Genomic DNA, 25,994 nt, shown 5'->3' on the forward strand with positions numbered 1-25,994 from the left:
ATTTTGCCTCAGTATGAATTCACAGGATTTGGCCTATGCTTTGCAGAGTTGACTGGGTTTCAAGTTTATTATTACTTAGATAATTGTACTGCTAGAAGTTTAAGAGCTCTTCGAAGAATTGGAGGGAATGAGTCTGACAAGATATCAAAGAGATCAATTACTATTGTGTCCCCTAGACTTTAAGTGTTCTGTGGACACCAGCTGGCTGGGCAGAAAATGGGAATTAACACAGTTTAGTTCTAGAATACAAACATACAAAGTACAATAATTCATTGCATTCCAAAAAACGTGGTTGGAGTTTATATTCTCATGTCTTACATAATGGAATTTTCCCAAAATTTATTATTTATCAAAAATACTTCTTTGCAATGTTTCCCTATAAAGCTGATATACCCAGTTTCAATTTCTAATCAGAAAAACCATGCAGATGTTATGAATAGGCCAAATGCTGGAATGCTTGCCCAGGATTTAGGCTGTCCACTGTTACAGACACAGTGTGATTAAGACTCCCCATGACGCTTAGCTGGTAAGTCTGGACAAGTCTGGCCAGGCACCTTGACCATAAACAGAAACCTACAGGCTATGCAGCCTCATAACATCCATGTCTCCAGTCTATTTCTCTGTTCTCTATACATTGACACTTTTTTCTTCCCTTTGAAAAGGTAGGGAACCAGGAAAAAAGAAACAAGCTCATAACAGAGTTGTTCTAAATCTCTCAGAAGAACTAGACACAACAAATAGCTTCTCAAAATGAATCCCAGGTGAAAACTCCTTGCAGCAATTGTGTAGTCCTAAACAAGAGGAGTCATGCAAATATTTTTTTAATGCTGGAACAAACTAGCCTTTAAATTTGTATTTACTTCAGTAAATTGTTCTTACTTTAAGCTGTGATTTTGCTAGCTAGCAATAATTTTGGACTGCTGTTCAGAGGACGTATCTTTGCTTTGTTAACGACCTGTTATGATGTGTATGTTACTGCAGAATTTAGCCATGTAAATTTTGAAAGCAATTTTCACCTCTGAAACAACTTTGAAATATTTCTTCAAATTCTATGCTGTCAAAATTCAATGAAACTGCAAAAAGCAGAAGAAGATAACATCTATAAACACTGCAGCTGGCTACACAAAATGCTGCAAAGAGTTACCAGAGCAGGAAAACACTATTAATTACTAAGCATTGTTTCTTGAAGTATAATACCCATACCTGGGAACTACACATTCCTACCCATACATCATATCAACATCACAGGGGCAAATATCTCTAGGAAAAATGAGAAATCTAAAAGATAAATTAAACAAATTAACAAACAAACAAGGTACTCATACTCACTGGTTAGAACCTATCTGCAGATGTTCACCTTACAACTTCATTTTTCCTTCCCTTCTTTCAGCAAAATGCAGTTCTGTGAGCATTACAAAGACTAAATTCCTTTTCATAAAAAGTTAAAGGCTAATACTCAGTAAAAGCCAGTAATAATTTTGTGGTAAAATATCCACATAATAAGAACACCACTGTGATGGTAAATTTCCACCTTGCACATTAGTGTACTCAAACTTCTCCTATGCCTGGGCTTGGGTAATGCTCTGCTCAGGAAACCCAGGATAAATCTCTCCTCAGATTATTCTGGTGTGAGCTAGCCCAACAAAAGGGACTTTTAGTCTGATGTGGCTCAACCAAAAAAGTGCTCCGGACAGATATACAAGGAAACCAGAAAATACTCATAAACAACAATCACATCATCTTTATGCATTCAAATTTAAAGTATTTACAGGATTAAGCAGTAACAGCACTGACACGATAACACATAGTATGGGCTCATCCTGCAATCCTCTCATCTGACTAATGCTAAGTGTGTGCAGTCCCTTGCAGCAATTGTTAAGTACAGAAAACTATGAAATTTGGGAGGAAGCACATCAAAAAGCTGAAGCACAGAGCAACTATGTGACTCACTTAAAATTCTACAGAAACAAAAGAGAAATTCATAAATTTAACTGATTCTGACTTTTAATCTTGTCTGTGGGACTCAAGTCCTGTCCCATGAGAATAAGTATAAGTATAAAAAAGCAAAAGCAACCCCTCCCTTGACATTTTATTATATTTCTATAGTAGTCTCAATATACCAGATCAATTGCATTTGAAAATGCAGCTATTAAACTATAAGTAGACCATCTTTGGAGCCTTTGTTTGTCAATTGCATCAAACAAAAATTCTTCTGCAGACAAGTAATCAGACAGTATTTTTACAATAATTGCAAGTCATTTCTAGGAGAAAGAGGTAGCAACAATACCCAAGGAAATAAAATAACACACTTTTGTGCTTTCCCATCAAACCAAGAGTGGAAGGGGTTTAAATCAGTCAGAGGCAGCTACGCATGAGAGATTGCACTCTGCAGGCTCTATCAGTCAGAAGTCAAGGATACACGTCCATGATTTATCATACTTTTCATGGTGATTAGCTAGAGTGCCATTTTGCTTCCAGTAGCATCACTCAACTTTCTTTTTTTAATTTGGTCTTTTTTTCTGCAAATTAATTTACATATTTCTCAGTCTCTCATCCCCTACTATGTTTTATTTATGAATATAGGCCTTGCTGATGGTAACTTTAATGTGAAGAAAGTAGTAATTAGTGTACCTCTCTGCTAAGTTAGTCCCTTTCCTCTCAATGTCTGCAGAGAAGTTTAAGGTAAGTAAGAGTTTACAGTCAATATTAGGTTTCATTATGCTTAATGAGGGGAACTATCTCTGTTTACTAACTGCACCTAGGTGTGTAGCTTCTGTATGAATTTTTCTCCCAACCTCATTCCATACTGTTAATAGTGCCACTGTGCAGGGTACTTGTGGTGCTTTAATCCATAAAACTTCTCTAGGAGAGCCAAGCCAGTGAGGCACCTATTACAATACATGCTCAGAGGGAGCAGAATGGTCTTGAAACAATAACAGCTTTGTGTAAGGAAAAGGTTCTACTGTCTCATATTTAGCGGATGCAGTGCACTGGAGAAAAGAAGTTGAAACACCTTAAAAGCCCACAGACATTCCTCAAGGTCCTTCCCTTAAAAAATAAAATAAAATAAAATAAAATAAAATAAAATAAAATAAAATAAAATAAAATAAAATAAAATAAAATAAAATAAAATAAAATAAAATAAAATAAAATAAAATAAAATAAAATAAAATAAAATAAAATAAAATAAAATAAAATATTTATTCCTGGTTTTCAGGGATCATACACTTGACTATTTCCGGTAGGAATTACTGTGATCTTTTACCTCAATAAAAGCTGTGTTAAGACTTAATACCCTGAAGTTTACAAACAAATGAAGACCTCTAGTTGTATTTCACGAGCAGGGATCTTCCACAACTGAAGAGATTCTAGAGGCAGCTGAAGATGACACCAATGTTGTCTCAGAACTCCATACCAGCGAGAGGTCAAAAGCAAAGCCTCAGACTGAAACCCAGTTCTACTTCAACTGCTCTGTTTTTAGCATCTGTGCAATGTTGTTACTTCAGTCAGAGTCTTCCGAATGTGAAGATCTAAATTTGAGTTTACTTCAGTACTTTTTGCCATAACATTTTCCTTTGTGATTTCATATACTATCCCCTTAAGAAATTCATGCAATGGGAATTTTTAATACATATGTATAACTATCTATGAAAAATGTACCTTCCAAAATCTTTGATTCCCTAGGATGCATAGATTTAGGGAGTTTTGTGTGCGTCCACAAGGGACCAAGTTTGCAGAAGTGCTGAAAAACAAAGCTGTTTGATTTCCAATAAGAAATGGAAGTGGAACACAGAGAGAAATTGTTCTGTAAATGGAGAGGTTACTTCATTTGATTTTTTCAAAGCAGTAAGAAGTGAGTTCTGCATTTCATTCATATCAGAGAAATGTGACATTTCCTCAGATATAGCTTAGGGGTTTTCTTTTTCTTTTTTTTTTTTTTTTTGACCTAGTGAGTGCTCTGCATGAGTCCACACATTCCTTCCTTATTTTTGCCATTGGCAAGACTCCAAGAAAAAATATTTCTGGTTTAAAAAACTGATCAAAAAAGCAGGAAAAACTTCTGCTAAATCATGTTTTTTGTTTTTAAAAAGCACCCATTTTACAATTACTTGACCATCAAAACAGAAGTAAATTAAGATTTTATTTAAAGGCTAAACTCTGTAATTCTGCAAGCTAAATCCAGATAAACTGTACAAAACTTCGTACAGGTTTCAAAATTTAAGCTCAAGGCTTATATGTATTTTCCCTACAATAAGTGAAACTAACCCTAACATCCATATTACCAGATGTTAACGAAAATGTTTCTAAAGTGAAGTGTAATGTTTTAACAGATGTTTTTCCCTCTAAACACCACGTTCCAAAAAATGTATCTGAAAATGTAAATGCAAATTTAACTACTATGTAAAACTGTTAATACCTACTTAAGAAGAGAAGACACCTGTTTTCAAAGTGACAAAGTTCCTTTTTTGCCATTGAAGACATCAATATTCAGATAAACATGGATTTCATTATGAGATGGAGATTATTTAGAGGCACATATATTCTTCAGATAATTGACGAGATTTTGTATCCATGAAGAGAGCAGAAGAGGTCATGTCCCTTCTTGAATACAAAGTCCAGCATTTAGCTTAATTTAGTGACTTAAAAGACTACCGAATGACTGAAGATCTGGAAAATTTAAAGATCTCATAATTTCAAGGCCACCTTATAGAAACTCTAACTGGAGAATGAAAACAGCACTTAATACAACTCCTGGTCAACACCAGGAGAGGACATATTCAGGTTACTTCCCACCTGCTGCTGCCTTTCAGTAGTGACATAAACAAAGTTTGGGTAACTGAACATTAATCTATTTTACTACAGCACAGTCCTAGATTTAGAGATGACAGGATCACCTGCACACCGTGGATGTTCAGTGTACATAGACTAGCAACTGTCTCCTCAAAAATCTACAGGCAGCTCTCCAAACTACAGAAGGAGATCTCCCTGAAAGATAGATGGATGTGGGCAATTTACAAAAATCTGTGCAGCTCTCCTCCCGAGACCACTGCTTGGGAAAAAAGTTCCACGCTTTTCTGAAGAGCCTGAGAGGATAGTGGGCTTGCATATTTGGATCAGTCTGGGTAAGAACTAGGTTTTTCATATTGCAATGTTGCCTCCACACATCTCTCTGCTCAGTCACCAACAACAATGAAGAATAGTGTGAGGATGAAGATTTTTAAACTAAATTTCGAAATAACCAAAGAAAAGCTGTTCCTCGAACATAAAGAGTTTGCTTAGGTAAAAATATTTTTCCCAAGATGTAGAGAGGTTCAGTTACCCCTAAATGAATGAATCTCTGCTGTAATATAATGCCTTGGCAAAGAAAAATATACTCTCTTTTGATGGCCTGTGAAGTAATGATAAGAGTCTCCAGTCTTGGTGGAGGAGACAACCTGAGAGTGATTCAGTCTGGTGGCCTCTGGGATTTCAAGGAAGCTTAAAGTTTGTATGGAAAACAGTACATCTCATATTTATAGCCCAGCCAGGCAGGTGGGATTGGAACATTGTGTTTTAGCCACATTCCAATCAAACTGTTAAAACGTAACTTACAAGAGAATGCTTAGACAGAGATACTGAGATCTTGGGGCAGTCCAATCTCATAAAAATATCCCCAAACATTTTTATGTGCCTATAAACATTACTGTAAGGATATTTTAATTCAGAGGAAGGAAAAAGTTTAAGATCAAAGTTCTGCATCGAACTACCACAACTCATATTTATAAAAACGTATGTAATTAAAATGTTCTCTAAGTGATTAAGGAGCAACATTTCTTGCTTCTTTTTCTCTTTTTTCAATATTGATTTCTTGACAGAAAACAATAGAAGTTTTCAGCTGCTTTTCTCTGCCTACTTTCATGAATTCTCTCTGCCATCCTAAAGATATGCCTTTGGAAGGCATAGAGACTTGTGTAATCCCCCAAGTCCTATTAATATCAGCAAGAATGATACAAGTTTGATTCCAAAGAACCGAAGGGAACGACTAAAATGGCCTCAAAGCTGTTTTTTAGATTCAAAATGGTCTATCTTCTTGGCACTAAAATGTGCTGCTGCCACAGAAGTGGTGCAGCTCTCACTGCTGCTGACTTGCAGTTTCTCATTTTGTTGTCTGCCATATCATTTGTGGTACAGGAGGAATAGGGGTAGGTCTTTTAATGACCCACACTGCTGAGAACACCGAGTTATGCAGGAGCTACTAAGAATGCTACTCTGCTCATCAAACTATTGTATAACTTAAGACCAGCTTTGACTGAAAGGCTTTCTAAATGAACACCAAAAGCACATGGAAGGTCTTCAGTAGCAGCATCACAGTGTCCCTACACAAAATGTCTGATTCAGGTCCAACAGGAAAACAGATGTCCATCTACTCAAGGAGAGGACAAGGAGAGAAAGAGGGAGATACTAACACAGAAAGGGAGAGAGAGAAATTCAGAAAGAGAAAAGAAGAGAAATAAGGAGAGGGAGGGAGGGAGGGAGGAATGAAAGAAATTATTTCCGCATACTATTCAGTGAAAGATGTAGCTCCTGAACTTTGCAGGACACAGTAACATTTTAAGTTAAAATCTTGATCCACCAGCTGGAGGATTTAGCCCTCTCCTTTACAAGTAATTCCTTGTCAAGGCGTGTTCTAGTTTTACAGAAAAAGAGGGAAGCCAATTCTCTTTTGGGTTTTAAAGACAGTGGAAGATAAATCAGCCAGGAGAAGAAGCAAAAAAAGTCACTGTCCTGAGCTATCCACTGAAGAAAATTAACTTTCCCAAAACAAACACCAGAGATATTAAAGATCAGTACTTTAACCTGTCTGGACACCTGAATGTGACATCTGGCCAGCAAAATTGCTATTTATTTTTTTCCGAAGAACGTAAACAGAGTCACTGGCACAGAACAAAGAACTTAAAGTCAAATCACGTTCCATGTGGCAAAAACGGCAAGCATCACCTGTGCCACATCATCCAGATACTACCAGACGATCTGCAGTTCAGATGAAGAAGAAAATGGGAGTGACTGAAAGTTTCTTCTTGGCTTTGACCCTGGCACATATCTGATCAAATACCATGCTGGTTAAGTATCTTGTTCTGAATCCCAAAAAACTTCCCTGACATATACTTCTTGCCACCACTTTTTCATTCTCAGTGAAGAGCGACATTATCTTTTTCACAGAGGAGGTATCAGGTCATGGCCCCTGGCAAATCAACATTAATCACAGGCCATATGATTCAAATGTGCTCTAAGGAAGAGAATTTTAGCATCCTGAAACTCCATGCCTAAAGCACTGAACGAGGAAACCAATGTGTTGATTTAAGAGGCCAATCCTTTCACATGCATTAACAAAAACACTAAAGGAGGGAGAGTAAAACATTACCTCTGAATTACACCTTTTATATAGAAGAACCAGGCACAGTGGCGTGGCATTGTTAGTTTTACTAGAGTATCTCCTGGATATGCATGATCCACAGAACAGATATGCATACAGGTAAACATAAACACACACGAACACACAATAATGAACTTTGGATTGGCAGACAGGCTCTGGTAACCCATGTCCCCTGGGCACAAATCAACTATGAAGAACAGGAAAAAGTCAGTGTAATGGTTAACTAGCCCAGTGGGCTATTATTCATCAAGCAGAGAAACAGCAGTGCAAGCTGCAATGCTGGTCCCCTCTACTTCTGGAATGCTACTATTGCCAGCAAATACAGTGTCAACATAAGACGGAAGCTGAATTTTGCCTCCTGGAGCTGCAAGTAAGGAGGACTTCTGCATGGAAGCAGAGAATTCCTGTGAAGCTTGATGTTGAAAGCATATGATAGATTCCAGTACCAATATTTATCAAATATGAATGCACAGGTTTTGGTAGGATTAACAAGTTTATTGGTATCAGATCTAGGCAATTATTCCCTACACAACAGCAAGTGATCAATTCTTGTGGCAACTGGCCAAGTGCTGGTAACTGCAACCATGGCACCAGGACTGCAACAGAGGGTTAAAGTGCATCCATTCAGGTGAAAGACCAAACTAGGAGAATTTCTACAGCCTATCAGGGAAATTCCCTCAAATACTTACACATCTTTCAAAGTCTTTTACAGCAGTGGGTTAAAAGTGAGCATACCACAACAGCCACTGTATTTCTTCCAGTGATACCTCAGTAAGCATTTTGCAGAGAGGCAATACACTGCTGCCTGGACTTCAGCTTGCTAAGACAAATTCCATCTGTTTTTCTTTCTAGATTTCAATGACTTAACTTCATCAGCCATGGCAGTAATGACAGTCAAAAATTCAGATTTATTTTTTTGTTTCAACGAAAGCATTGGCTTCTTATTTAAGAAGGCCTTGAAATAAATGGTTTAGAAAAAAAACACCACAAAACCCCAGATTCTTGCTTTCCATAAACTCACTAAATCTCTGAAAGGGTTTGCTCTGTGTCTGGATAATTCATTTACTTTAATTATTTTGAAGTGCTTCCATTTGAGTGGGTAGGAGTTAAGTATCCACAACACCAAAGTAGGTCCTAGAATTAGTTGTTGTAAACAAAATGTTCTGCTGCAGTGGCCCAAATCCACACAAGCTTAAGTAAGCCTTGAGTACTTTGGCTTTTTCACAAAGAGTACCCAGATCCATGAGAACATATTACAGGACTTACACTTTATGGACAAGTCATCTCTTTCTAATCAGGAACTTCAGTAGTTACCCTTTGTTGGATGCTTTCAGTCCAGATAGCTTTCTGGTTAGTTAGGTACACACACTAAAAACAATAAGAAGAAAACAAGCCTAGAAACTCCTAGAAAAACTTCAGACGGAAGCATTTGGACATAGTTATGTGCACACATTCACAGAGAAAAGAGGAGGAATCTAGAGAAAATAAACAGGATTATCACTTTACAGTCAGTGCACACTGACTTGAACAAGAATTCAAAAAATATACACATCTAACATTTAAATCCCAGGCTGCATATTCAGTGACACCCTTTCTCTCACGACTGTATGTACACTCAAAACAAAAACCCCAGCAGCTAAATATCTACAGCTTTGAGGAATTTCAGGTCTCGATCTCATGGCAAAGCTACCATCCAAATGTCCCACTGTATCCACTACTTCTACTACCACATTCCAATTTATGGACATAAAATGGAAGAAAAATACAACCAAAGACAGAGGAAAAAGTTGAAATGAAGAGTTTGTGCAACCCAACCCTTCATAGATATAAAGATGTGATGTAAGCAACTGAAGAAACAGAAGATATCTCCTATGGTACATCTCATTCCATAGGTCTCACCATTTTCAAACTGTGTTCCTGTGCTTTGCACAAACTTCCACATAACTTTATAGCTCCTCTGCACTGTTGCCCATAGTTTACACATATTACATATTATATATAATATGTAATATTATATACACATAATATACACATATTTACAGGTAAGCCTGTGGCCTTGCTCCTCCATGGAGGTAAACAAGAGAGGAAAGAAAATGGTATGAAGGAAAGTAGGAAACAATTCTACACTTACTTGTCTGTACTTGGTAGCTATATCTTAGGAACAGTTGCTTTAAAATAAAAGTTGTTACTGAGATTTGGTTTAAAAATCTCTGCTAGTTTTGAAGAAGGTGAAGGTATTGCTGCTGGCTCCAGAATAATTTGCATATCTTATCACTAAATAAAATGTCTGAGTGTGCACCAATCTGATGAAATTATAAACAAGAGTCCACACAAGTACACATGCCTTCCTGTTTGATTTCTGTCCTATTCACTCCTCTATAATAAATCATATGATCATCTCATTCTAGCTGGAGGTTTAACTGTGCATGTAAAAAAAGAAAATTATAGCAGCCTGTTCTTACCCACACTTTACAGATGAGAACTTGACAAAAATATGATTCGGGGAAACAAGCAGAAAACTTATTTTGCTACCATCCACCTCTTCTTTTATTGCTACAAAATTAGTGGAAAATCCCATGTATTTTTTTAAAATAATTTCCCACCCTGAAAGTAAATAAATAAATTAAACTGCACCTCTTTTACTACAAAGACAAATATACATGCCTAACTTTACGTCCTGCAATTAATCTCATGTATTTCAACAGGATTACTCATAATACTGTAAGTGAAATACATGTGCAAATCCTTGCAGAATCATGGCCTGAATTGCCAACAGTCATATAGCACAATTAAATGCCTAGGTCTAAATGTTTCTACAGAAAGATCAGAAAAAAAAATCCCTTTAGGCATAATAAATAGCAAAATCTACTCCAGGGAGTGCCACCTTCCTCTATGAAATTCACCTGTCACCAAATTCTTCCATAAATTCTTCTTCCTCTACCAGTTACCACCTTCACTTACCACTCTGTTCTCTATCACCAAATACGACTCTCCCTTCCCACACTTCCTCTGCTGCTATGTGAAGAAGGAGACAGGAGATGTATCTCACTTATTCTTCTGCACTGTGAAGCAGAATGAGAGTACAGTCTGGCCCTTACATTAACTAGCATGGTAATAAAGAGCTCATGTGCTAACTAACAGGCCTGGGGTGCACAACTTTGCTCCTTAGCCTGTTGCTGAACTGTTCACATTCCAGTGTCTCACTGAAAATGGTCCAGTAAATGCTATGGACAACCCTTAATCTATCACTTGAGTTCATTACAAGAAGCTGCTAATCAAAATATATAAAAATGGGAATACCCAAACTGCCCAGCCCTGCCTCCCAAGGAGTAGCTTACCATTGGCTTCCTTCTGCAAATACTCATGAATGGCATATGAGAAGTTACTCATGATCAGGTTTTTTACTAAAATCCAGGGCTTACGCAAAAACTTCTGCTTGTAAATTAACTCAGTTGGAAACATTAACTAAAATGCCAGGAAAACAAAGTCAATCCCTGAAAAGTTCAAATGACTATTTGTCACAAACATTTCACCTCTACTAATGAACTGCAAAAATGAATGATAGAAATGCAAAACTGTATTATGTTTAGCAGTTAACATTTTAATAAGAAGGAGATTAGCAATTTTTAATACCTCCAGTGCTTTGTTATATACAGTAGAACAATAACTGAATATTTTAATTGCTAATTATTTAGACCTCATTCAGTTCTCACTCAGGCAAAACTCCCATTGAGGGATTCTTGCCTGAGAAAAGAGCTACAGGATTTGTTTTACTGTAATTTGAAAAAACTTTATATATCATAAAAACTATCAAATAATAGTGATACAAAAATCATTAAATCCTTAGCAATATTAAATCTTACTGAAATTCCCATTGACTCTCAATGCCAATGTCATATTAAGTAAACAGATAATTGCAGTTTACCAGTTGTAACTTACCTGTATAATTTATGCCCAGATATGCTGGTGGCTCTTAAAGAGGTCTAATAACGTTTTGATTCTTCTTACCATATCCCTGCTTTTCTCCTGTGGGAAATCTCAGTTCAGATGTGGTAAGGAAATAGCATTTCCAAACAATTAGGAGAGCAACACCTTCAGAAACACAAACATTAGCATTTGGTTTTACCTTTTGACTTCGACCTCCAAAAGGGTTAAGAGCAGTTCTCAACACTTCTTTCTTATGCTGCTGTAAAGAAGAGAAATGAGTATGTTTAGGGATTTGCACACAAAAAATCCTGAGTTTCTGTAACAGTCGAATAACTGGTGTTCAGTGGGGGAAGTGGGTGGAATGCTGTATATATATAAACATACAGCTATCTGAAGGAAGACAAAACAAAGTCCTACACATTCATATGTAGTGCACAGGTGACAAACAAATAAACTAAATATACCAGTATTTCAAATCTCATGCTATGCACATGCTTCAAGAGGAAAGTTATAGCTGGACACAAAGTAATTTGGGAGTGATTTCAAAACTCCATGCTTCAAAAAAGTTAATCTCTCTTTTTTTTTTTTTTTTTTTTTTTTTTTTTTTCCATTAAGTGTAGTTTAATTCATTTTAGGGATAAAAACAAATGCAAGTCACAACCAAAGTTTTGCCACTTATGTTTGTCATTCAAATGCATTTTGGAAAAAGTGAGAGGTAAGTTCTCTGACAGGTTGTGTCCAAAGAGGTTTTTTGTGTTTTTTCCTAATGAAAAATGTATACAGCATTTTCATATTTTCAACTCTAAATGGCTTTAATGACTAAAATGTTTAAAAATCCTCTCCATGGGCTGCATTGAAAAAACAAAGAACAAAAAGCAGACCTAATACCATATACTGCTAACTACCAAAATGTTCAGAAGTGGCTGTCACATAACTGAGGAAAAAGTAAGCATTTTGAAAGACTAAAAGTTGGAGTTGAGCACCCTCCTTCACCAGTTCAGAACATGGTTTAGGGACCACATTGTCATAGATTCCAATTTCTGTTATAAGAGGTTCACTTAGATTACAGTGCTCAAATCTATTCCAGTCAGGCTTCCTGCTTCCTTGCAGGAGCAGGGAGACCCCTTTGTTCCTCTCAAGTGCTGACTTTCCACCTAAGAACCTGAGTCCAAAGCTAATGCCAGCTTGAGTATGGCACGACTAAGACTACTGGTGTTCTTTAACAATATATTTAAAAATGCAAAAATATAATTTTAGATAAATTACTAAAATAATTTTAAAATTAATAATTGGTTTGTATATTATAAAAAATAATTTAGATATTTTGCTACTAGGGGTTCTTCATAGCTAGCCATGAAGATATTTTAATTCCAGGTATTACAGGTAAGAACAGATTACTCCTCAGAATGAGCTCATCTTTGGAGAACATATATTAATTTATAGAGAAAGCACACGAAGTGTTGCTTTCTCAAATAAAGAAGATATAACACCAGTAGGCTTTCAGGCTCTTTGCTTCCAAGCCTGACTTCTCACCAGTTCCTTCTCACCAGGGATGCTTCTGTTTCTTTCTCTGAGACATGCTCACAATTTCTTTGCAGATCTTGTAATTTTCTTTTTGTTTTCTAGGTGCTTTCTACCTGTGGTCATTACAATCAAATGATGCCTCCAGCAGCATTTGCAGAAATTTCCCTATGACAATCTCCCAGCTCATGTAGGTCAGTCCTGAGTGTACTTGACATGGCAGCTGGATACTGTTTTCAGTTGCTGTTGGATGCTGTTTTATAGTTGCTGAATGGCAGCTTCCACTATTTTCAGGGAAGAAGGTTTATTTTGCTTGATCTAAGGCTATGCAACAAATGCTCCAGCTTTCCTAAGGTGTGGAGTTGCCTGAATAGAGAGAGACTCGCTGGACAGCGGCTGTTAGCGCTTTCCAGCATTACACAAGGATGGTCTGGAACAGTCTATCAGATCTGCACAGACAATGAATAAAGCAAAGCACAAGGCCTAGATATTGAATAATAAGGATTGGGTTTTGACCTTTAAATGCTGCTGGATGGATTGCACAAGGATATGTTTGATTCAAGCGATACTATCAGATACAAAATTGTACTGTTTGCCTAATGGCTACCTCATCTACCAGCTGCACCACTCTGTGCTTGCTGGCACATTATGTGCTGCAGTGAGAGACAGCTCTGCTGGGTGAGCCCAGTAAGAGAGGGTGGTACTGGGGAGCCTGGGACAGCTGAAAAACATGGAAAGAGCATGGGAAAATCTAATCACAAGGTGCGAGAGAAAATTTTCTATTTTAAAACCCATTGGTCAGTCAGACCCCCACCAGTGTTTAGACTCCTCAAGCTCTGCAAAGGATTAAATCCCAGTCAAAAGTCTCAGTTTCTCTTCTCTGGCCTACTGGCATTTGAAAATTTGTACAATTACTCATGATGACAAGCTACCTTCTTGCCAGCTGTAATTTTTGCCAGAAACTTCTGTAAAAGAGTCTGTACAGCTGTTACAGTTACTTTATTTTCATAATCATTAATTGATCCTTTCTAAACATTTGAATGCCTGAATTTAATTAGAGGCAATATTTCTGCCAGAGTTTTTATAACTCTTTTTATACATGATTTAAATTAATCAAGCCTTATACTTGAGATGGTAATTTGTTGGACCAAGACAGCTGTTTCCAGGCCATACACTTTGCTTTCAATTCCAACCTCCATGTTTAAACCTTGTGGTTTAATTTAGATCGATAGCTTATTGCTGATACAAATCATATCACATCAAGCAATACCCTCAAAATCTGATGCATCTCTATGACATCAATGGAGTGAAAAACTCTGCATGCAATTCAGGAAACCACTTTGTTTTTTTCACTTTTACATGAAAGTTAACTCCATGTACCAAGCACAGGTGAATACTTCACAGCATAGGCTCACTAGAGGCTTACTGGGCTCAAAGCTCTAAGTCTATCAGTCCTCAGAGAGGCTCGAGGTAGGCCATGGTGATTTCCTAAAAAATGTGCTTTTCAGGATGAAGTAAATCAGGTATATTTATTAACTCTGCTTTTTAAATATCTAACCAGAATGAGATCTACCACAAAATTAAGAAATATAGAAACGGGTAACTTAAACAGTCCTAAATTAAAAATGCCTCTTCCACTATGCTAATTGCTTGTACAGTAACAAGAGTATCCTGTACTTCTGAAAATGAAAACAAGAGGAACTATACACACTTGTTCATTTCCTCATGTTGGTGCCTTATAGGCTGCATGGCTTTCTGACATTTGCTACTAATTAAAAAAACACTGTTCAGTGACCTATCATCAGATTAAGTGAAACTGAAATAAATGCATTCCATTCAAGAAAATGTAAAGAATGTGTCAATTTTATTTACATTTTCTCTCAAGATTATGATGGGGGGGGGTGGGAATATTGTAGAATGGTAAACCTCTCTTTAAGATCCTACATTTAAGAACAAAATTCAAAGAGTAAGATAAATTGTATTAGCATCACTCCAGTTCAATTCCTTCCAAACATAATCATCACACATACAAACTAAAGTCCAGCAGCAAGTGAATGAAATAAATCATTGTTTGTTAATGCTATGAATATAGGAGCCAAAAAGAATCTCAGATATGATTCACTGTGAGAGTACCTGTAAATCTCTTGGTCTCTTTTGAGATTTAACCTGGCATGAAACTTAGGCAAAATATATTCTCAGCAAAATTGACAGTGCATCACAACAAAGCTCTAAAAAAAAAAAAAAAGATTTGTGTGAGAATTTAATGTTTGTGGAAAAGTCTTATGTGACACACTTAAAGCTTAAAATCCCCTCACTTTCAGGGCAGCATTTCTAGCAGGAGAACAGACTGTCTCACACAGGCTCACCACTACCCCTCAGCTTTGAACTGAAGGACCATGTTGAACCATCAGGTTTTATGGCTGGTTCAACCCTTCACTGGACTTATAAACACAGGGCAACTCTTACTGACTGCAGTAATGTTTTTCTGTGATACGGACTTTGGTCCACTGAGAACTAGAATTGAGATTTCCGTAACTTTTCTCAAGACTCAAGCTTGTCTGTCTGGAGGGAAAAAAAAAAGAATAAATCAAGTGACTAGCATTAAATTATGAAATTATGAAATTATGAAATTATTAAATTATTAAATTATTAAATTATAAAGACACTGTCTGAAGAATTTCTGAAGACAACTGCCCAAAGCAGACCACTGACCTGGTCTGCAAGTATAAGATAATGAACTGGACATGACTTGGCTTTTTTTTGGGAAAGGAAGCTTCGTATGTGTACAGAAAAAAATTAAAGAAATAACCATGTTAGAGTTACATCCTTCACACATGAAAATTTCTTTCAGGAAACAATTTTAGTTCCCTGTGCACTACTCAAATCTATTTGAAAAATACTCCTTGTCCGTATTTTCCTCTGTGGGAGACTTGGATTAACTGTCTAGGCTCAGGACAAAATGATCTTCAAAGGCAACAGTCACATGATGGGAGAAAAGGGAGCATCTGTAATGCTGTCTGTGAGGTTCACATGCCTTCACTTCATGTACCATAAGTTTACTTAAACAGAAATCATCACCTGGAACATGAGAAGCAAATGGCACTTTTAATATCAGAGGTACTAGCAATGCGCCTGTGTATTTCTTCAGAAGGAAATAGCAGTGCAGACAGAGAATTAAAACAAACTATGGTAACAGCTGAAGACTTCAACTGTCAACAAAATCAGGTTATTAATTTTCACATAAACAGTCTTTTAAAATCTTTGATTTTTAATATACAGTGCAAAGATCACTCTCACATTTCAGCAGCTTTTGTCTTTTAATGCCAATCACTTCAGCTGACTTTTCACACTACCTTGTGCTTGTCTCCTCTTTGGAAAAGGTGAGTGAAAATATCAAATAATATCTTATTCTGCCAAGACCAAAGGAACACTTCAAACATTCGAAAATATTAGGCAGTGACCTTACTTAAGGTAGGAAGGGAATGTGATTAGCAGTGGGCAGGGGAGGAGGGGGGAACCAAACCCAAATCCAAACCTCTTCTCCTTCTCTATTTCAATCTATGCTCAGGGTAGACTACGTAAAACAACAAGCAAAAATTACTGGAGAAAACACAGAGTTATTTTGCTTCTCATCCCATTCTCTTCTCAATGACAGATACTGAGATTCAAGGGGAGTCTGGGAAGCTATTGGCCTGTTCATTACTATTGCTTTTTTATCCAGGGTTCCAACACATTACCACTGAAAGCAGAGATGCCCAGACTGATCCACTTAGACTAAACTATCGCCTGCCACAGGATGGTTCCAAATGCAGCTGGGAGAGCAACTCATGCTGCTGTGGCCTCTCCATACCTCCTCATAAGACAAGGATTTCAGACTTCACATCTGTCAGTTTACAGCATCTCCCCAGACCATAACTCACTCAAACAACACAAAAATAGACACGTGATGTGTCTGTTACTGATCTTTTCCTTCAAATTTCTGTGCTATTTCTGAAACAGAACAAGGCTGGAACTTGATGAACCAAATGTCACCTCATTACAAAGAGTGACCTCTCTGTCTCTGGTCAGTGGAAACACGAAGTAGGAATCAAAGTTGCTGCTTTTGTCTGAAAAATCATTATCAAATTTAAAATTTAATTCCCTTAAAGCACTAGAGATTAATCTGAAGGAATGCAGAAGGGAAGTGAGAGATGACTACTCTCCATTCTCTCCAGAGATTATGTGTCCCTACAGATTTTGTTTCCTGTGCAGTACTTAACTCCTTGATGTCTTTTCTCTCATGATCTCTTCCTTGGCAGAAACTTCTTCAAATTTAAAAATCAGAACATGAGCCAAGTAAATAAAAATAAATAAATAAAGTTCAGTGCCTATAAAAAGTACACAGACTAACCTGCTTAATTATTAACAAGTAAACATAACAAATTCTGAATTATTTACTTAATCTTTTTCAGCTACAAACCTCAGACTTTTAGAGCATGAAATACATGTTTTATTTTAGGACACAAACCAAGTATTTTGTAAGGCTGTGGACATGTTTTTTGGAGGTGGGGTTGTTTTGAAGAATGCACATTTCTTATTAACCCCCACATACCTTCCTCTCACCAAACCACACTGGAATTTTAACCACAGAAAGAAGAGTTTTAGTATAAAGATCCTGTATTCACGTGTTTGCTAGTGAATAGGATGGCTGTTTCTGAACTGCAGCTGAGCAAAAATAAGATTCCTGTGAGGCATATGCAGTTTCCTCAGCTTCTGTACATCTGCTAGGAAGATGCTAAATTCAGAGGGAAAACCTGGTGAAAGTTCAGACACAAATTCTACAACAAAGGATAAAACAGCCTCAGTACAACCTCATTTTCTGTATGGACTAAAGCTACCCTACTGAAGCAAACCTCATCCGTGCCACAAACAGAAAAAGGTCATCACCACTGGCCCCTGAGATTCTGACGAGATGCTGTTATAGGCTGGACCTCCAGCTGGGCCCATCTTTGTCTTCTCCCGTCTGACACATCATTCTGCCTAATGCATTCTGCCCAATGATGATGTGATACATCCTTCCCAGGTGATATGCTGAAAATGAGAGAAGTTCAAAGTTCCTTGCTGGATAAAACAAGCAATATTTCTTTACCTGCTGAAGTTAGCACAGATCCTTTGAAGTCCCCAGCATTCAGTAGTCTAAAACAATGCCCATCTCCTCCTTAGTAACCTCAGGCCAATCACACAGTCACAACTTTTTGTCTATAATATCATCATCATCACCAGAGCAGAAACATGGTTGAATCTCAGACAACTTTTCTCAACTAGCATTTCATAGAAATCATTCTGTAATATTGTTTTTGAAGCCCTGGATTAATGAAGACATATCACAAAACCACAGAATGTGCTGAGTTGGAAGGGGCAGACGGATCATCAAAGTCCAACTCCTGGCCCTTCACAGGACACTCCAAGAGTCACACCATGTGCCTGAGAACATTGTCCAAATCCTTCTTGAACTCTGTCAAGCTTGGTGTTGTGATGAGTCTTCTGGGAAGCCTGTTCCAGTGACAATTCACATCCTAATATTCCTTCAGCATTGATATAAACGTGTACAATGTGATATTTAATAACATTCTTATTAATCTGCTCTTAATTGCTATAATGGTCAAACATTGTTTGTTTTTTTTCCCCTCGGTTTTAGATCTTAACAATTTTGTCAATATTTATGTACTACTTAACTTTTTTTTGCCTACTAAAGCCTTCCAAAGGTACAATTCAGGAGATGAGACAGTTAATCATAGAGTTGGCTTAGTCTCTAATTTAGGTGGCCTACTTATGTTAGCAACATTTTATTAGCACATTATGCTGTATATTTAATATTTAGTACACTGTATGAGAATGGTTTACTGTGTACTGCTCACATAAATTACTTACAAATTCTGTTTGACACATAGAGAAGAATGTATAACTAATACATGTATTTCTGACTATACCTAATGCTATAGAAAATAAGGATAAGCAGAAGACATGTAGAGAAAACACTAAAATGTATCTTTGATGGACTTAAAGGCTAGCTTACAAATACTTCAGTAGACAAAAGATGCAGCATTAATGATATACGCACAATGCCTTCCCTCCTTTAACTTTTGATTTCAAATCTTCTTCTGGAAGCCTCAGCTGAAGGAAAAGGACTTTCATTCAAAATTGCTGAAGTCTCACAATGGAAACAATTTTAACAAAACTAACAGCAAATCCTCCCAAAACCTTTTGTATTTCACTAGACCCAGAAGACAAAGCAGGATCTTTCTTTGAGTTTAGAAGTCCTTTCAGGACATTTTTCAAGAGGTAGATAAGTTAGCTATGTCCTCATTAATTATGCAGGCTTTCCAGTGTGTACTTACACAGTGCTAGCTGGATACCCCTGGGAAAGATGCTCAGTGTATATGAGCAGCAGGTGGTACCAAAGGAGAATCGCTCAGCCAAAGCAGATTCAAGTTTTCCTTGAGTTGGAGAGCAGCTCTGAGCAGGATCTCAGTTGTCTGGCTATAGCTATAGCAGTTTTGGTTATATTGGTGTTCAGAAATTACCACTGAAAAGGAGTTTTTGACTTTAGTCCTTAGCGAGGAGGAAAAGTATACTGGCTTTCATGCTATTTACAAAGTGAATCAAAGTTCAGGCATTTGTATGGGCCAGAAAAGGAAAAATCACAGAATCCTTCAGCCTGACATGAATCAGTCCTATGCCAAAATACTCATAAGCAGTCCTGGTACAATTCTTGTATTTACTTTTGATCTCTAACTAGTGAAGTATTCACATTTATCAGAAGTAAGTTTTCTGGTATCAATGGACAGGTGAATGCAACAGAGTAAAGAAAGGATCATAGACAAGCAGTCTCCCATTGACTCTGAAGCTCACAATACCCGTTAGGAAACAAAAGGTCATCAAAAGGCAAGAAAACTTATTTGTAATCAGTTTTATCTTTTTGTATTTCTTTTTCTGTGTAATTTGTCAATATATCTATCAATCCTTCCATAATGAGGTTGCTAAGACAGATGCTAAGACTTCACTAAATATCAATTTCTTTTCTGCAAAAATAGATGATCACAGCAAAAGCTTTTTTTTTTTTTTTTTTCTGCTGGTGAAGTATTTTCAGTATTATTACAAAAAACTCACAGTTTATTACAATTCTGGACAAAATATCAGTTCCAAAGCTTTCCCCACTATCATCAGTTGATGTTTGTCAAGTGACATTCAAAACATTTTTATTTTTAAAAACAAAATAAAATTGATCTTCTTTTCTTTTCTTTTTATTCTTTTACTTTACTGAATTCTTCAATATTACTCCAGTATATTATAAGACTTACATGGCATACCTAAAATGCCTCACAATAGAAAAATTTAGTTTGCATTTCCTCTAGAAAAAAAAACCCACAAAACAATCTGCAAAACCTCTTAGAAAATATGTCTTTCCCCAGTTATAGTCAGTGGGGAACATTAAAAATTCATTATTTGCCACTTTGCAATGACTTCTGGACACAAAACAGTTCCTTCATGCTGCAATAGGTTTCTCTAGTCTAAACATAAAGGGAATTAGAATAAAAACATACACTGGAAACAGTACTAAACATGACACCCACAAGACATCTTCGATCCTGACATCACTCTTCCCCTTATATTTTCCAGTCATTCCTACCATTCATTACAGATATTTATTTTTTATAAAGATTAATGTATAAAAACCAGTACATAGAAACCAAGTTACAATAATGGGTCTAATTAAAAATGAATAATATTACAAAAATGACTACTATATTAATCAATATGAAGACTGAGATGTTCAGATCAGTGGCACATTTTTAGTTCTAACATTCATTCTGCTGTAAGGACACGAGGACAGTTGATTTAGTAAATGCCTTAGCTGAGATAACATCAGTATATAGTATTTAGATTAAAACTGTGTTGGGAGCTATATTGCAAGCTAGCAGATATCTCCATTACAAAAATGCACCATATCTTGTAGGACAAATATAAAGTTTGTACAGATTCAGATCTGAAAAAACAATCCAAAAGGACCTCCTCTTTTAGCTGAAAATTCACCAGCAAAACTGAAGGGACAGTTGAGGATCAAACTTAACTATGCTTTAATCTTATCAAAATCAATAAGATTCACAGATGAATTTAATTCACTGCTTATTATGCAGCAGAGCTTTTAAATCAAGAAAATTTTAGTACAAATACTTTCCATAGTAAAATCTGTTTCTTGAAGTGATACCCCTCAAAACATATGATCCACTTGATACTATTTTGATAGGACATAAAAATTTAACTTCTATCTATATTCTTCTATATTTTTCTCAGACTTGCACTGTTCTTTCATTTAATACAGGTCAATGTATTATACAGGGTTTTGTCCTGGTATGTTAAAGGAGACGAAACAAAGTTTTGGAAATATGTCATATAATATGAACTACATTTTCTGATAATAAATGCTTTACATTGCAGTAGAGTTTTGAGATCACAGAGAGATTGATGTATTAGGCACTGCAGTGACACAGACTGGAAGACAGTTATCACCAGAAAAAAACTTTTCAGACAAGCCAGCCAATGGGTGAAAGAGCAGAAACTACTTTTTCAGATGAGTTGAGACATACAGATTTGAGTTATTCAGGAAATCTGTGACAAAGTACAGTGCTGAACTTTTATCTCAGGTTACACTCCAGTGCTCTAACAACAAAGCCTTCCTTCCACTATATTAATTATATAAAGGGGAAAAAAACCCAAACAAACCCCACTATTACATCTATTACATTTAACTGAGCAATTCCAAATAACATGCTACTTCAGATATATAAAACTCCAGCAACAAGCATCTCAAAGCACTTTAAAGCTAAACCAAATAGAACTAGGCTATCCTCACTTTGCAAGTAGTAAAATAAAAATATGGAGGAATGAGGGTAGAGTCATCTAATTTTGGCCATCTGAAAGACACTGGGGCCTAGGCTGCTCCCTTCACCACTGAAACAAGATGAGCATCTTGAGAGGGCAATTCCTTCTCTTCTCAGATACCTGGCTAAGTCAATCACCAAAGAAATGTCACCCTCTCTTCTGCCTATTCCTTCCACCTAACCTAGATGCTAAGATAAATGCCTCATGTTTAGCTGAGTTAGCTACAGATCTCTATTCCATCACAAAGTACTCCTATTCCCTGTTCTCTTCCCTTTTTCCTATGAGACAAAAAGGCAGTGATGGGCCAAGGTTTGTATGGGCTGACTAGTGAGCACACTCGTGTGGAAAGTTAGGTGCACGCTGCCAGACCTGTGAGTGTATTGACAAATTACACAAACAGAACTCATGGCTTCTTAGTGTCCAGGTATTCAGACGTTTCCAGAGGTACTGGCAACCAAACAAATGGCTCTAAGTCTCTAGGTCTAGCTGAGATTTGTGCTGCTCTAAGCCCAGAACGCAAGCCTAGAAGGAATACTCACAATGCTGTCACAATATGAATAATGCTAATAAATAAAACTCACATCAAAATGAGATTTTTTTCTTTTACAAGAAAGGTGATAAAAGTCTACTATCAGACTTTGATCACAAGTTCCACTATAAAGAAAAGGAAATACCTCTGAATCTCAGTGAAAATGAATCTGCCTGTGGCTGAAACAACTTTTAAAAGCCAGAAATGATTGTATAGTTTTCTCTGTCAACTCAAAGATCAGATTTAGGGATCCAAAAACGTTTGACTTTTCTACTGCAAATCTGCACGTATCAGAATAATCTGGCACTATACTGCATGATAGGACCTTGAAGCTCTGAAGTAACTGTGAAGTGACATTTCAAATAGTTCTCGAAATTAAAATTGGTTAACACAAAATTAGAGTGATTCCTCCTCCAAGATTACAACAGACATTGGGAATGAAAAATTTGTTGTCTTGACTCTCCCACAAAAGAATGACTTTGACTAACAGCTTCCATTCTATGCACAGAAAGCTAAGTAATGTATTTCAGTGTTTTTGCCAAGTAAAGCCTGGGAAGGATTTCTCTAAAGAAATCACAGGACACCAACGGAGTCGCATGAAAAAATACCAGCACTTTCAACCAATCACTTTCAAGGTTCTAAAGGGAATGAGAATCAGACTTTGCAAATTCAAGCTTCTCTTCAGTTCCTGGCAAAAAGCACCCAGTCAGGTACATGGAAAAGCACTAAAGTCTTGCTTCTAAACAAACATTCCTGTGTGGCAAATGGGCCTGAATCCTACAGGCTCATCCCAAGCAGAGCAGTTCCCAGGGACCCAGTGCTAGGAACACCAGTACCAGGCTCCTGCCTGAGCAGGTCCCTCTGCTTAAAATGAAAGCAAGGTGCTAACAGCCATGGTTATCACTTATCAGCAGAGAACAATCGGCATTTAAAGCAGCAGCTAAAAATCAACTCTCACTGCTTCGAGGCTGAGGGGATATAAGGCAGAAGGATGGGATGCAAAGGAGCTGGGGTCTGACCACAGATCCTGCCACTGGGAAGCACAGCAGCACCCGATTAGCTCATTTGCCAAAGAGCAGAAGGATCTTCCAGGGCAAGCCTGGTGAAATGGCCTTTCCTAGGAATAAACTTGCATCGCAGACCCTACCACCTTCTTCCATACATGCAAAATGTATACACTTGATCTGGCCATTACAAACAGAGCTGCGCTCAACAAAAAATTAACTATCGAAAAACCACAGTGGCTTTGAGTCTTTTTCCAGGTAACAGGATGAAAAAACAAATGGAAAAGCTCTCAGTGATGATAAGATGCCTATATCCATACACTGATAATGCTAACACCAATAATTCCTCCTGCAGGTACTACCCTGTCAATAACACTTTTGGACAATTTTTTTAAGGGCATGAAGATAATCTTATGACTTTGCACAGTAATATCTTCACATCCATCTACTATGGTTAACTTTCCAAATCAACATTATGCATAGCAATTAGACTGATTGTTAATGTTTATTTTTATGGGGAGTAAGAAGAATGCCTCAACTCTGAACTTTCCCCTTTTGTTAATGATTAAAATTTTAATTAAATATTAACTTTATTAAATTAATATGACACACCTAAAATTTACCTTCAACACATACTAGCCAAATCTGCTTGTTGTTTTGGGGGCAGGCAGATGGAGTGGGTGAAGGATCCAGAAAAAACAAAACAGTTTCCATAGAACTATATAGAACATCTTCTACTTCTCTGAGAATAACATCTATTATTTAGTGTGGAGCAAATATGTTCAGAGGCTAAATGGTCTCTTTAAATGACAGAAGTATTTTTTTCCCTCTTTATGTTTAGTACAACATGCCTCTGATATACCAGAATAGCTTTTATAAAAGGCAATCTTTATTAAGTAATTTTTAAAATGGGAATTACAAGATGTACCAGCAAAAATTGCTTGGCTGTTTACTTACTGATTATTTACAGAGGCCAATTATTTTGCCAATGGGCAAGATGAAATCTGTTACAAAAAATAAATGGGACTTATAATTTAAATCCCATTCATAGCAGAGAGTTATTTTGTTTTTAGGTCTGGTCACCTAAAAAAAAATGAGACATTAAATTGAAGGCTGTATAATACTTCAGCAATAATAACTGGCGCCCCAAACACCTTCCACCACAAATCTCACTGGCAGGATTCCTACTTTACAAGAGAGCAAAAGCTGTCAGAAAAACAAGTTGGGGTGAGATAAAGAACAGAAGAAAATAAAAGCCTTCCTAACTTCCAGTCTTTTGTGAGAAATTATTAAATTTCTGTTTCTAAACCAGAGACATTACATCATCTTATTTTTTAAAGAAAAAAAAATCTGCCTTTTTAACATCTCTCTTGTATACCCACCTTTGTTTCCATATCTGTGTAATCCAATATCACAACTAAAATAATCCATCAGATGGGTCATCATGGCCATTCAAATCTAAATATGAGTGTAAAATTTCAGTCTTTACAATATGGTTTACCCGTGTGAACCCCTTAAAACATTGAGTATTTCTGTTCAGCAGAGTCCCTCCAGTGCCCACACTAAACAATCCTCCCTGTGATACCACAGGCAGCGCTTTCCAGTTACGTAGAGTCATGCCCGATTAGAAAAAGTCAAGAGTTAACAGCAGGATGCTGCAGAGAAAAAGCTAAACTTATGAACATGTTCAGATTGTCATTGCCCAAAAATCTGAGTAATGTTCCAGATACGTTATGTTAATCTGTTACACAAGATTTTCTGTAATGTGAATATTTTTTTAAAGAGTACACGAGGGTGGTGTTGGGGGTAGGATGAAGGCACGTGGCCAAAGGTATTATAGAATTTAAAAGGATTATTTTAATTATTATTGTACTATTAACCCTCTGCATGGTCCTATTTAACCAATGCCATTGTGTTTACAACTCAAATGATCTATAACCATTCACTGTACTTGAAATTACCGTTGATCACTGAGCATTTCGGAATAAAAATAGGTATGATTAGATGTGTAAACCTCATTTGAATGCAGTTTCATGCATAGAATGGATTTCTACCCACTAAAAAACAACCTTCAATAATAAGATATCAAGGAAAACACAGTGAGGAATTATATTTTCTGAATGTGATCTGTGTATTCTAGATACACCTCATAATGAACGTGACCAAATAGTGAACACAAAGTGAAGAACAAACCCTTTGTGTTGATGCAAAATTTGAGTGGCAGGAAAAAAACATTACAGAAGATAAGAGTTTTCATTCACAATGCAGTGTAAATTAAAAAACCATGGATACAAAAGAGCAGAAACAAGAAAGGTAATACAACAAACTTACATTTCACCCTTCATCTTTACAAGGATCAAAAGAGGGGCATACATCTTCATTCTAGTCGAATAATAATAAATTACAGTAGCTCATACAAGAAATAAAATATGAAGGACTCAGTTATGTTTTAAATTGAAGGAATGCAAACTATAGCACAAAAAAACCAATCAAAAACTGTAAAGTCTATGGGGTTTAATTTCTTTTTAAATGAGGGGCAGAATATACACGCATGTTAGGTATATCTGTATTTATGTAATCACTTTGCTGTTGACTTCACTGGGAACAACATGAAGCTCGGAGACTTCCCTTACAAGCCTATTCTCACTCTAAATAGTGAATCACTTGATGGTTGTAG

At 36.7% G+C, this 25,994-nt stretch overlaps 1 protein-coding gene across 25 annotated transcripts in view; it reads right to left on the reverse strand.

Annotated features, from left to right (window-relative positions):
* The window catches only part of ZBTB20 (zinc finger and BTB domain containing 20), a 504,648-nt gene that overhangs the window by 406,030 nt on the left and 72,624 nt on the right, over positions 1-25,994 (reverse strand). For 17 of the 25 annotated variants that reach the window (XM_088158952.1, XM_088158933.1, XM_088158947.1 and 14 more), the window contains one exon: positions 11,541-11,600. The gene's annotated coding sequence lies outside the window, so the exon portion shown is untranslated. Of the gene's footprint in view, positions 1-11,353; positions 11,424-11,540; positions 11,601-14,995; positions 15,091-25,994 lie in introns of those variants that run through there. The other 8 variants (XM_088158951.1, XM_088158937.1, XM_088158931.1 and 5 more) reach the window with 3 other exon arrangements.

The sequence above is a fragment of the Sturnus vulgaris genome, chromosome 2 (genome assembly GCF_052056855.1).
Source record: "Sturnus vulgaris isolate bStuVul1 chromosome 2, bStuVul1.hap1, whole genome shotgun sequence".
Taxonomy (NCBI): domain Eukaryota; kingdom Metazoa; phylum Chordata; class Aves; order Passeriformes; family Sturnidae; genus Sturnus; species Sturnus vulgaris.